A 12,729-nucleotide genomic window follows, 5' to 3' on the forward strand; every position below is an offset into this window, starting at 1 on the left:
GAGACTGTTACGAGGTACAGCATTTTGACTCTTGGGGAGAAACTTGTCCTTTCTTTTGCTTTGCTGCATGAAATGTGTGAGATTTTGCTCTGATAACCAAGAGGGCTTGACAAACATTAGATAGGTTTCTTCCTGACTATAGGCTCCTGACCTCACTTTTTTTAGAGCATTTACTTGAGAAAAATTGCATTTGTAAATTTTCTCTCTGCCCCTTTGAGATAGAAATCTTACCCCAGCTTTTTGACAATTTTATAAATCCAGGAATGTCTTTCTGAAGGAACTGGGAACCATTCCTTGAAATATAATCCTTAAGAAGGAAAGCAGTCCCTATCTCCCAGCCTCTGTGGGAGGTTAAGAACCTAACTTAGACAAACACCAATTAGCAATGCTGATGGCCTAATCACCTGGACCAACTTTCCTAACATCCTCCAGTACTTCTCTACCAGCTCACCCCCGCACTCAAAACTCCCTTTCCTTTTGTTTCAGCTGAGCTGAGTTTGATCCCTTTACCCTATTACAATACTCTTGAATAAAGTCTTCCTTGCCTGTTTAATTAACTTCATCCAGTGAAATTTTTTTTCTTTTATAGTAACATTCTGGTTACTTTGGTGCCACCTTACATGCTTGTAAATCTGTTATAGCTTACTGAATAAAAAAAATTGTGCTCTTTTCTTCTATATTGGTAGGGAGAGGTCTTTTTGATGGCAGGATTGTTTTATTTCTCCAACCATTTTCATAACTAGTCTACTGAAATCTGGTAGAATTAATACTCTAGCTTGCACTATTTTCCTCTAGCATATTATAGCATTTCTAAAAAAATACTTTTTAATTTGATCATGTCCTATTTATTTAGTTTTGTTGTTGCTGTGATTGCTTGTGGGGTCTTCTTCATAAATCCTTTGCCTAAGCCAATGACTGTAAGAGTTTTTCCAATTTTTCTTCTAAAATTCTTATGGTTTCATGCCTTATGTTTAAGTTGGTTATCCATTATGAGTTAACATCTCTAATCATCAGGGAAATGTAAATCAAAACCACAATGAGATATCACTTAACTCCAGTGAGAATGGCTTTTATCAGAAAGTCCCCAAACAACAAATGTTGGTGTGCATTCGAAGAGATAGGAGCACTCATACACTGCTGGTGGGACTGCAAATTAGTACAACCTCTATGGAAAGTAAAATGGAGATGCCTCAAAGAACTAAAAGCAGAACTACCATTTGATCCAGCAATCTCACTACTGAGTATTTACCCAAAGGAAAAAAACAAGACATTCTATAGTAAAGACATCTGCACTTGAATGTTTATAGCAGCACAATTCACAATCACAAAAATGTGGAATCAACCCAAGTGTCCATCAATACATGAGTGGATTAATAAAATGTGGTATATGTATACAATGGAGTACTACTAAGCCATAAAAAACATTGGTGAACTAATACCTCTTATATTATCCTGGATGGAGCTGGAGCCCATTCTTTGAAATGAAGCATCGTAAGAATGGAAAAACAAATTCCACATTTTACTCACCATTATATTGGCACTAATTCATCAACACTTATGTGCACATATGGAAGTAACATTCATTGTGTGTTGGGCAGGTGGGAGGGAGGAGGAGGGGATGGGTAAATTCACACCTAATGGATACAATGTGCATTTTCTAGGGGATGGGCATGCTTGTAGCTCTGACTTGGGTGGTGCAAAGGCAATATAAGTCAGCAAAGTGTTTGTACTCCTGTAATATTCTGAAATAAAAAAGTATTTTTTCCTGTTTTTGCATATTTAAGACTTATTTTTGGACTTCTTATTTCCAAAGGACTTCAAAACCTTTCTGTTCTCTTCCTCTAATATAACTCTCTATGTAGAAACTCAGGGATGGTAAAAATATTTTATTTTGTTTCCATCTATACCCTAGATTTATTATTCTGCTTTTAACATCGTTAGAGGCAGTTCAAAAATTGCGTGTCTACCACAATACTCTTGACATCTCAAAAATTCTTAGCTCTAAAGCCTTTTAATGACCACATTCTCCTCTTAGCTGCAGTTGAAATCAGAGCATGTCTTATTTATCTAGGCATACTTTAGATTTAAATCCTCTGAAATTTATTTTCTTATGAACTTGTGCCTTTCTGGTTTTATTTTGCTTTTGGCTTTAAAAATTGCAGATCAGGAGTGAGAGTAAGGTTCATTTTCTGGTTTGTTTTATAACTCAGCATTCTAGCTTTGCTAACTAAATTCAGGTTACTTCTAATTTGCATTTTTATCACTCATGGGAGGCAATATTACAGAACCACTGAAAACCAACACAACAGAGTCAATACGGCTGTGTTGACTTTGATGTGTTGGTTTTAAGCCTCCTTCTGGTGTTCCTTCTCAGCGCCTTTAATACTCAGCTGCTGCCTGAATGACCTAGTGAATAAGTTATAATGAAAACTGTTTGCTTCTATGTTTTATATAATAATCCTCTAAATCACAGAGGGAATGCATACAAAAGTAATACTTAGAACACAATATGATTACAGCAGGCAATAAAACTATGCTTAAAAATGCTCATATGTCTGAGGTAATCTGAGGATACTTTCTTTCCTCTTTCTTTAACAAATATTTATTAACATTAACATATACTAAGCACTACAATAAGGAAACATACAAAATAAAATAAGCCCTGAGAAATTTACAAATTAGTGATCCAGAAAGAAGGAAAATCATTAATTATAAAATAGTAAGTTAAGTGTGATGAGCTATATACAGAGCGTGGCTTAAAGAAAGAAGCACATGCAAATGGATGTGTCCTTGTTTAGGAATAGATTTCATGGAAGAGGGGACATGTACTGATGGTCTTAAAGAGAGGAGATGTGTTTGCCAGGTAGACAAAAGAAAAAGTAGGCAGGTTATTTCAAGCAAAGGGAACAGCAAGTGTAAATCTGTGGAGGCATGATACAGTGTGCCAGAGACATCAAGTAATCCAGTGTCCCTCTAACCATCCTCTCATCCATCTCCACCTATATGCTGGACAGTGTGCTATACATGAGGGATCCAAAATGCAAAGAAAACACCCAGCCCTCAAAGGGTTTCAGTCAAGTTGAAGAGACAGACTTTTTAAAAATTTTACAATATTAATTAAGGGGGTACAAGTGTTTTTGTTACATAAATACTTGTATAATGCTTAAGTCAAGGCCATCACCAGAATAGTGTTTATTTTACCCAAATTTTTAGCCCACACTCCTCTTCCCAACCTCCCCCCTTCTTGGTTTCTCATGTCCCTTATTGCTTTGTGTCCATGCATACCCATTAATTAGCTCCAGCTTATTAGTGAGAATATATGGTGCTTGACTTTTCATTCCTGAGATACTTCACTTAGGATAATGGGCTCCAGTTCCACCAAAGTTGCTGTAAAAGACATTATTTCATTTTTTTTTTTATGGATGAGAAGTACTCCATGGTATATACATATACCACATTTTCTTTATCTGCTCATGAGTTGATGGACACTTAGGTTGATTCCACATTTTTCCAATTGTGAATTATGGTGCAATAAACATTTGAGTACAGGTGTCTTTTTGATAAAATGACTTCATTTCCTTTGGATAGATACCCAGAAGTTGTATTGCTGGATTGAATGGTAAGTCTACATTTATTTCTTTGAGGAATAAACTGTTTCCATACACGTTGTACTCATTTGGAATCCCACCAACACTGTATAAGCATTCCTTTTCCTCTGCATCCATGCCAACATCTATTGTTTTTTGACTTTTTAATAATGGCCATTATGATAGGGGTAAGACGCTATCTCATTGTAGTTTTAATCTACATTTCCCTGGTGATTAATGATGTTGAGCATATTTTCATATGTTTCTTGGCCATTTGTCTATCTTCATTCAAAAAACTTCTGTTCACATCTTCAGTACACGTTTCAATAGGATTGTTTGTTTCTTTCTTGCTGATTTGTTTGAGTTCTTTGTAGATTCTGGATATCAGTCCTTTGTTGGATGTATAGTTTGCAAATATTTTCTCCCATTCTGTAGGTTGTCTATTCCTCTGTTGATTATTTTTTTTTTGCTGTGAAGAAAGGTTTTTAATTTGATTAAGTCCCATTTATTTATTTTTGTTTTGATATGTTTGCCTTCTGAGTCTTAGCAATAAATTCTTTGCCTATGTCAACATTTATAAAAGTTTTTCCTATGTTTTCTTCTAGAATTTTTATGGATTTTTATGGTCATGCCTTACATTTAAGTCTTTTATCCATCTTGAATTAGTTTTTGTGAGTGGTGAGAGATATGAGTCCTGTTTCATTCTTCTGCAGGTGGCTATCCAGTTTCCCAGCACCATTTATTGGATAGGGTTTCTTTCCCCCAAACATGTTGTTGTATGCTTTGTCGAAGATCAGTTGGTTGTAGGTAGGTGGTTTTATTTCGCAGTTCTCTATTCTGTTCCATTGGTCTATGTCTTTACTTTTATACCAGTATCATGCTGTTTTGGTTACTATAGCCTTATAGAATAATTTGAAGTCAGGTAATGTGATGTGTCAAGATTTGTTCTTCTTGCCAAAGATTGCTTTTGCTATTCAGGCTCTTTTTTGGTTCCAAATGAAGTTTAGGATTATTTTTTTCTAGACCTGGTATTTTGATGGGGATTGCATTGGATTTGTAAATCACTTTGGACAGTATAGGTATTTTAAAAATGTTGATTCTACTAATCCATAAACAAAGGATATTTTTCAATTTTTTTGTGTCACCTATGATTTCTTTCATCAGTGTTTTGTAGTTCTCCTTGTAGATATCTTTCACTTCCTTAGTTAAGTATATGCCTAGATATTTTAGTTTGTTTGTAGCTTTTGAAAATGGTATTGAGTCCTTGGTTTGACTCTACGCTTGACTGTTATTAGTATACAGAAATGCTACTATTTGTGTATATTGATTTTGTAGCTTGAGACTTTGTTGAATTTATTTATCAATTCTAGGAGTCTTTTGGTAGAGTCTTTGGAGTTTTCTAGATACAAGGTCATATTATCAGCAGAGATAATTTGACCTTCTCTTCCCTAACTTGGATGAACTTTATTTTTTTATTTTTATTTTTCTTAAACAACAAGGCTGGTTTATTTTGTAATGACTTGTGAATGAATTTATGTGGAAAACAGCAGACAAATCATTAAAACCCTCTCTGGACTTAGTTCATTTAGCACACATCTATCTCACTGGGCAAAAGGGCCCTCATGCTGATGTCCTCATTGTGTCAAAAGGAGCACAAATCAAGCCCAGGAGGGAAACCCAGGCCAAGTGAAGTATCTCCAAGATATACATCCCAATTTCCACCAAATGGGCTCAGCAGATTCCACAAATGGTAAGAGAACTTTATTTTAATAAAAATTTCCTCTTTTCAAGTTGGCCTCTTCCCCCACCACTAGAAAGCAGCTTTATCACTAAAAAGCAATCGATTTATTTAGACATATTCTTCTTAGGCAACTTTAACTTCTTCGACTGTCGTAACATCACTCTGTACTTTTCACTTTCAGTCTTCTCTTCAAATACTTTTTTTCAGGAGAAGATGCATCCCTGTTTCTGTTTCTGCCTCTTTGTCCTTTCTAGTGAGAAGATCCAATTTATCTCCCACTTTCATTGTTCTGTTTTTCTTCCATAATTTTTCCCCATTCACATTTGTAGAGTGCATCTTCCACTTCGTTTCTCCCAATATCGAGGCCTGTCTTCAGGATAACATCGTGCCAAAGAGATGGCACTCCTTTTTCCAGGTCTTTACAGTCCTTAGCTACACCAAGGTCATCCTCAAGATCCTCTTCTGACTCACCCATTTTCTCATGATCCTCCTCTGCATCAGAGTCCTCTTCATCTTCTGCTTTTTGTGGAGACTTTTCAGTGGATTTCTTTAGAGTTTATATTACTTTTAAGTCTTATGGAAAATGGAAAAATATATTCTGGAGATATTAAAAGCCCTGGGAGTCTCATTGAGAAAATACTATGGAAAAGTGTTTTATAATTTGACACATTTAACTCAGTACTTGAAAATACAAGTATTCATTCCAGGAAGTAGAGAGTTTGTGTGAAGAAAGTATCCCTCAAAGCAAACCCTAGAGCCCAATCCAGGCATCTGGCTTTCTTAAAACACTAGCGAGCAGTCTGACGTTAGTCATAGCCATGGTACATATAACCTTTACCTCAGGGCCATTAGTCCCTCCCCGTGGCTGTGCTGACCTGGACGTACTTTATTTCTCTCTCTTGCCTGATTGCTCTGGCTAGGACTTCCAATATTATGTTAAATAGAAATGGTGACAGTGGGCACACTTACTTTGTTCCACTTCTTAGGTGGAATGTGTTCAACTTTTCTCTATTCAGTATGATATTGGCTGGGTTTTTCATATATGGCCTTTATAAATTTCAGATATGTTCCTTCTATGCCTTGTTCATTGAGGGTTTTTATAATGAAAAGGTGCTGAATTTTTTCTGCATCTATATAGATGATCACATGGTCTTTGTTTTTGTTTCTGTTTATGTGGTGAATCATGTTTATTGATTTGCATATGTTGAACCATTCTTGCATACCTTGGTTGAAACCCACTTGATCGTGGTGGATTATCTTTTTGATGTGCTATTCAATTTGGTTTGCTAGTATTTTGTTGAGAATTTTTGCATCTGTGTTCATAAGGGATATTGGTTTGTAGTTTTCTTTTCTTTTTTTTTTCATGGTGTCCTTTCCTGTGGCCACTGCAGTCTGGACAGGAGTTGGGCAATGTTTATGTGGGGACAAGTGACATGGAAACTGAAGGGCTGAACCTCCCTGTGGAGGACAAAGGCACATAATGAGTGGAGCACTATGGTATCACTGCCTCAGCTTAGGTCTATAGTGAGGCAGAACAACCCCAAGGGGGATGGCAGCTTGGTGCTTTGTTCTCAAGCAACTCCCAGTTCACTGAGGACAGCAGCTTTTGAGCTCATGAGGGTAGAGAAGCTCTACAGCAGGTTGGGAGGCTGCGGTCTGCCAGAGGTGTGAAGGGAGGAGATACAAAACCCTCATCTACCTTTTCTATGGGGCTCCAAGTTCCTGGAGGGTTAATCTCTGCCAAAATCTTGCTCCTTTTTGTTCTGCTCCACAACTTCTTCCCATGGAATCTCCAGTAGGTTCTGGCACTTTTCCCTCAGAATTACACCTGAGCTATCTATGTATTTTTTTTTTTTTCATTTACAACTTTTCCTTCTTTCTGAGACCATCCAGAGACTGATGTCTTTAGTTAGCCATCTTCCCATGATGGTGAATTTCATTACTTAAAACATTATCAACCTCAGTGAATGTAGTTGCTTTAGTAAATATGCTTTTGTTTTGGCAGAATTGAGTTTAATCTCTTCTCTATTGTAATTTTGTCTCTCTCTCGTAATAGTCTAAAATAAAGTCTTCCTTGACTGTTCTTGAGACACACATTAAAAAAAATGGTAGCAGCACTGAACTAAGTGTCTCATAGACATTTGTGTGAGTTGTGGAGGATGCATTTAACTAACTGGGAATATCAGGAAGGTTTCCAGAGGCTGTTATATTAGAACTGAGTATTGAAATAAAAGTGGATGTTCACCAGGTAAGGTACAGAGTGGCATTTCAGGAAAGTCAATCCCTGACCCTAACTCTTACCCTTCAGGCAACTTCTGTTTATTGAAATGCAATGACACAGTTCCAGTGTTCCATATCCTTGCTGACATTTGATTATATTAATCAACTTTGGCCATTCTGAGAAGGAAGGGTGCAGTGTTGTCTTATGGTGATTTTAATGTGTATTTCTTGAAGAATAATGGTTTTGAGTGAGTTTTCATATGCTTACTGCTTTGGTAAAGTGCCTTTTTGCCCTTCCTTTTTCATGTACAATGTCCTCTATCTCTGTGGTTCTCGACCCTGGCACAAAGTTAAACATCTTTGGAATTTTGCTCTGGGCTCCACCCCCCAAAACTCAGATTTAATTGTTATGGTTTGTGGTTTCTGGCATTGGTATTTCCAAAAAAAGCACCCTTTGTAATGCTATGTGTACCCAGGCTTGAAAACCCTACTGCACTACTCCAGTGTTCTCGAACTTCAGTTGGCATCAGAATCACCTGGAATGCTTGTTAAAACACAGATTGCTAGGGTCCACCCCAGAGTTTCCGATCCAGTGAGTCTGCATTAGAGCTTGGGAATCTGCATTTCAAACAAGTTTCCACATGGTGATGCTGCTGGTTCTGGGGCCATCTTCTGAGTTCCACTGCTTTAGCCAAACTAAACTAGCCATTTCCCTATAGACTTCCCATATTCCTTCAAAATTTTCTTCTTCATCTATTCTATTCTCTGCATGGATTGTCATCTAACCCTTTGTTTTTCTTGTACATGTTTTTAAATTCTTCAAGAACCAGCTGGAATATCACAACCTTTGTGAAGTCCGTTCAGATTCATTTGCTCTATCATCTCACTTCTCACACTCTATTGCATGATTTATGTGATAATTGCAACTATCATACTGTTTTGTTAATGTCTGTTTATTTGTTCTGGTGGCAGTACCTCATGTGAGTGTGAGAGTGAGAGTTCTGTAAAACCGGAAACCAGTATGCTTTATTCTTTGAATGTTTAACAACTAACAATATCTGGCACATTACTGAGTTTCCACTGTTTTGTTAAAATTTTTTTTGGTCGTTGTTTTAATGAATAAGGGGCTGAATGACTAAAGAAAATGTGACATAGAAGGTTTCTCACATGCTCAGATTCCATAAAACCACAAGTGACCATCTGTTACTAAATTCGTGGCCAGATCACATAAACCAGCGAACAAATCTATAGCAAATACTAATATAAAAGCCATATATCATTACAGGCTGCTGTTAGAGTTATCTTTTTTCTTTTTAAAGACATAAGAAAGAGACTTAAAAAGAAATTCTTTTGAATAGAATAAGCTGGCAACCATAAAATCAAAGGAAAATTTAACAAGCTGAAATCAAAGTATGATTCCTCTGAGAATATTGCATTTGTTTCCTGAAGGCTTTCTTATCAAATAAGAAGTGCTTTTTAACAAATTTGAATACTTTAGAGCCTTTAAAAACACAAAGTTCCACATGAAGATTATGTTGCTATAAATGATGTAATGTTTTACTGAAAGCTTTACTTTCAAAATGAAATGATCATGATAATATTAATAGCAATAATAATAATAGCTGCAATTTACTTGCTTACTTTGTGCCAGGGACTTTGTTAAGTGCAAGCCACACAGTATATTATTTAATGCTTACGAGAGTCCCATGAGGTGGGTATTATTATTCCATTTTCATATATGACAATACTGAGGTTGAACAAAGTTAAATAATTTGTTCAAAACCTGTATCCAATCCCATTTCTATGTAGGATTGCCAGATAAAATTCAGGAAGCTCAGTTGAATTTGAATTTCAGATAACTAAAAGATAATTTTTTTGGTATAAGTTTGTGCCATGTAATATTTGGGACATGATTATATTAGAAAATTATTTACCATTTATTTGAAATGTAACTTTAACTGAGTGTCCTGCATTTATTTTTAAAAATCTGGAAACCCTGTCTCTATCTCACTCTAAAAACATTTGCATCAGAGCACTAGGTTGCACTATATTCTAATTGTCTCCCATGTACAGGCAATTCCCAGTTTTCTTACATGAAATCTGTGGGATACACTTCAAACATTTATCACAACATCAAGGTCCTTTATGATCTGGCCTCTGCTCTCCTGTTTTCCATATTCAGGAGTATAGCAAGTGCCAAGGCCCTGAGGCAGAAGCTGAATGATGTGCGCCTGGAGGCCAAATAGTTGATGTGGGGTGAGTGGGAGAGAACTAGGAGTCAGATCAGAGAGGTAACAGGGGCCAGATCATGCAGGGCATTGTAGATCACTGTGAAGATTTATGTCTGTCCTCTGAACGAGGTAGGCAGTTATCGGAGAGTTTTGAGCTGAATGACATGGCCTGGCTTAAGCTTTAACAGAACCAAACTGGAAGCTCTTTGAAGAACAATCTGCAGGGGAATAAGGGCAGACACAGGGAGTTATTGCAAAATATTCAGGCATTAGCTCAAGTGGCTGCTTTTCTCATTGGAATTCATGGTTCAGGCTTTAAAGTAGTATTACTTGGTGGTCTTGGTGACAACTTCTAACCTGGAGCTGGGGAGAGGGGGATCATTTTCTCAACTTTAATGTGGAACTTGGTGTGGCTTCTCTGGCACAATGAGACCTGAAGGGACCTTGCAGCAACTTGTACCTTGTGGGTGTTCCACATTTGGGTGTGGGAGAGGCAGTCTTATTGGCTGAGGGCAATGTGCTCTCACCAAAGGCAAGAGCAGGGCTGCATCCTCAAGGAAGCAGCAGGCAGAAGCAGCACATAATCAGATATGTTCCTGAGCGTAGCTCAGCTACTTCTTGGGACCCTCAGAAACAACTGGGAGAGACTGTGAGGGGGTACTAGGTTTTGCAGCTATGCAGAGGCTGATACGAAGACGGTAAACTTCTATGACCAATATAACTATGACTTAATTTATACCATGTCTGGAAAGGCATGGAAAATTAAATAAATGAAGTTAAAGGGAACTATAAAACAGAAAAATGTAAAAGGATACAAATGGCCTACAACAAAAACACAAAGACTTACTCTGTGCCAGACATATGCTTTTTAGACATCACTTCATTTGTTCCTCATGGCAATCCTTGGTCAGACCCATATTATTTCAACCCTCTTTTACAGATGAAACAATTGAACCCAGTGAGGACACAGGTAAGCAAGTAGCTTGCCCAAAGTCACGGGGATTTGAACATGCTTCTGTCAGACTGCAGACAGAGCTCTTGTTTGTCACAATTAAGCCATTCAGCCTCAGGGGGAAAATTGCCCTACTAGGCTAGGCAGAGGTCTTTAACTAAAATAAAAATGATTGAAATCAGGAGAGATGCCAAGAGTAGCAAGTGTGAAATTCAAAATGAGGAACACTTATTACAGAGGGATTAGAGTTCTGGAAAAGGCAGGCTTCCAGGTAGAAAGCCAGAAGCAGAGATATCTGCCTGTCACACCCTTTGCCTCGCATCGACGGCTTAGCCATATCCCATTTCTGTTGAGACGAGCTGGCCAATTAGCTTGCATGGCTCTGGCCATTCATGCTTCAGCAGCAGGTCACCCAGACCAGGTCACTGGGAGGACACATATGTTATAGCTATTCATCCTATCTCTAACTCCAACCAAATTATGGAACAGCTTTCTTCACACCTGCAGTGTGTGTTTTCAGGAAGATAGCACATGATCAATTGACAGAGTTCAAGATGAAGGTCTTCGAATGCTGTGCCAAAATACATGCCAAAATTAAACAGATTAAGTAACCACTTTCTTGCTTCTTTGTAATTTATAATTCTAACTAATTCAGTAGGCACTACCTTTGGGGAATGTGTCTCACAAGTTCTTGTCTGTCCTCTAGCCAGCATTCAGTCCAAATGATAGTAAAAAGAAAGACAAGCACAGTTGATGGGGGCGGGGGAAGCATCCAAGTGAAGGATTTCATTAGGAAAAGAACAAAAAGTTCCAAAAAGGAGGAGACATTTTCAGTCTTTCTCATAAAGAAAGACTTTCATAAAGAAGGACTGAGAATATTGACCAGAATGCTTTGTGCATTCCAGTTTCTTAATAGTGTACCAGAATGCTTGCCTTGAGTTCTCTTTCACTGCAGGATTGGATTTGTGTTCCAAAGCTTCCCCAGTGTGCATAGGAATTCAATAGCTGGTAAGCCCAGGTTACTTACTGCTTAGTCGAATGTTTTGTTATATCCTGAAGGATATCTTACAACATAGTACTCAGCTTGCATGCTTAAGTATTACACAATTCAGCTAGGTAATTCTACTGTGGATTCTTACGAGATTTGCCTGATTCGATTGTGTGCAGTCAGCAAAAGCAAAAGTAATTACAAGTAGAATTCAAAAGAACTCAAATTCTCCTTAATCCATTTAAATGTTTTGCTTGTCTATGTTTCTTTTGGGAATTGATGGTTTAGCTCTGTAGTTTCAAACCTCAGCCTGATCAAAGAACTGATTTCGGGCTGCTTCTTCAGATAATCTATACCAGCAGTTTTAGCAAGCACCCTAAATATTGGTTGTAAGTTGACCGAGAACTTTGGAAAACACTGGATTAGCTTCTCTGAGGCTCCATAACACATCTGACAGTTTTGTAGTGTCCTAGAGTGCACACAGAAACCTTTTCTCATACACTAGAGGGAAGTTCCTTTGCCTTTTTGAATTAGCAGGGTGCTAAACATTTACTTTTCTATAGTATTTCCATTATGGCACAGACAACTTTTACTTTGGATTGTGTTATGTTATATTAATATAAAGGAGGACACAAATTTGGTGGGTGTGAATAAAGAGAATAAAAGAGCTTGCAAGGTAAATGTCTTATTTGTGGAGTTTTCAGTAGTTTTATTAAAAAAATCCCAATCTTTATCTATCTATCTATCTACCTATCTACCTACCATTTGTGATATCTAATGCATTTTGGATTTTAAATATATTTTCCATAAAATGATCTGGAGACAATAAAAGATGATTTGAGTATCCTTTCTTCAACTTTAGTACATGATTTTTTAAAATTTGGCATCATTCAAGGTAAAGTTCCAATCCCATTTCCGCTGGCAGATTTATTGACCATGTGAGCTATGTGTGGTTTCCCACCTGTAAACTTATTTCTCATATGGTTTTTACCATAATATACTGCTTTGTA

General features: G+C 37.3%; 1 protein-coding gene and 1 pseudogene across 1 annotated transcript in view; both read right to left on the reverse strand.

Annotated features, from left to right (window-relative positions):
* RALYL (RALY RNA binding protein-like) overlaps positions 1-12,729 on the reverse strand; it is a 179,769-nt gene that overhangs the window by 64,347 nt on the left and 102,693 nt on the right. The gene's annotated exons all lie outside the window — the stretch shown is intronic.
* Positions 5,433-6,148, reverse strand: LOC105809730 (annotated as a pseudogene).

The sequence above is a fragment of the Propithecus coquereli genome, unplaced genomic scaffold, assembly GCF_000956105.1.
Source record: "Propithecus coquereli isolate 6110/MARCELLA unplaced genomic scaffold, Pcoq_1.0 Scaffold2, whole genome shotgun sequence".
NCBI lineage: Eukaryota > Metazoa > Chordata > Mammalia > Primates > Indriidae > Propithecus > Propithecus coquereli.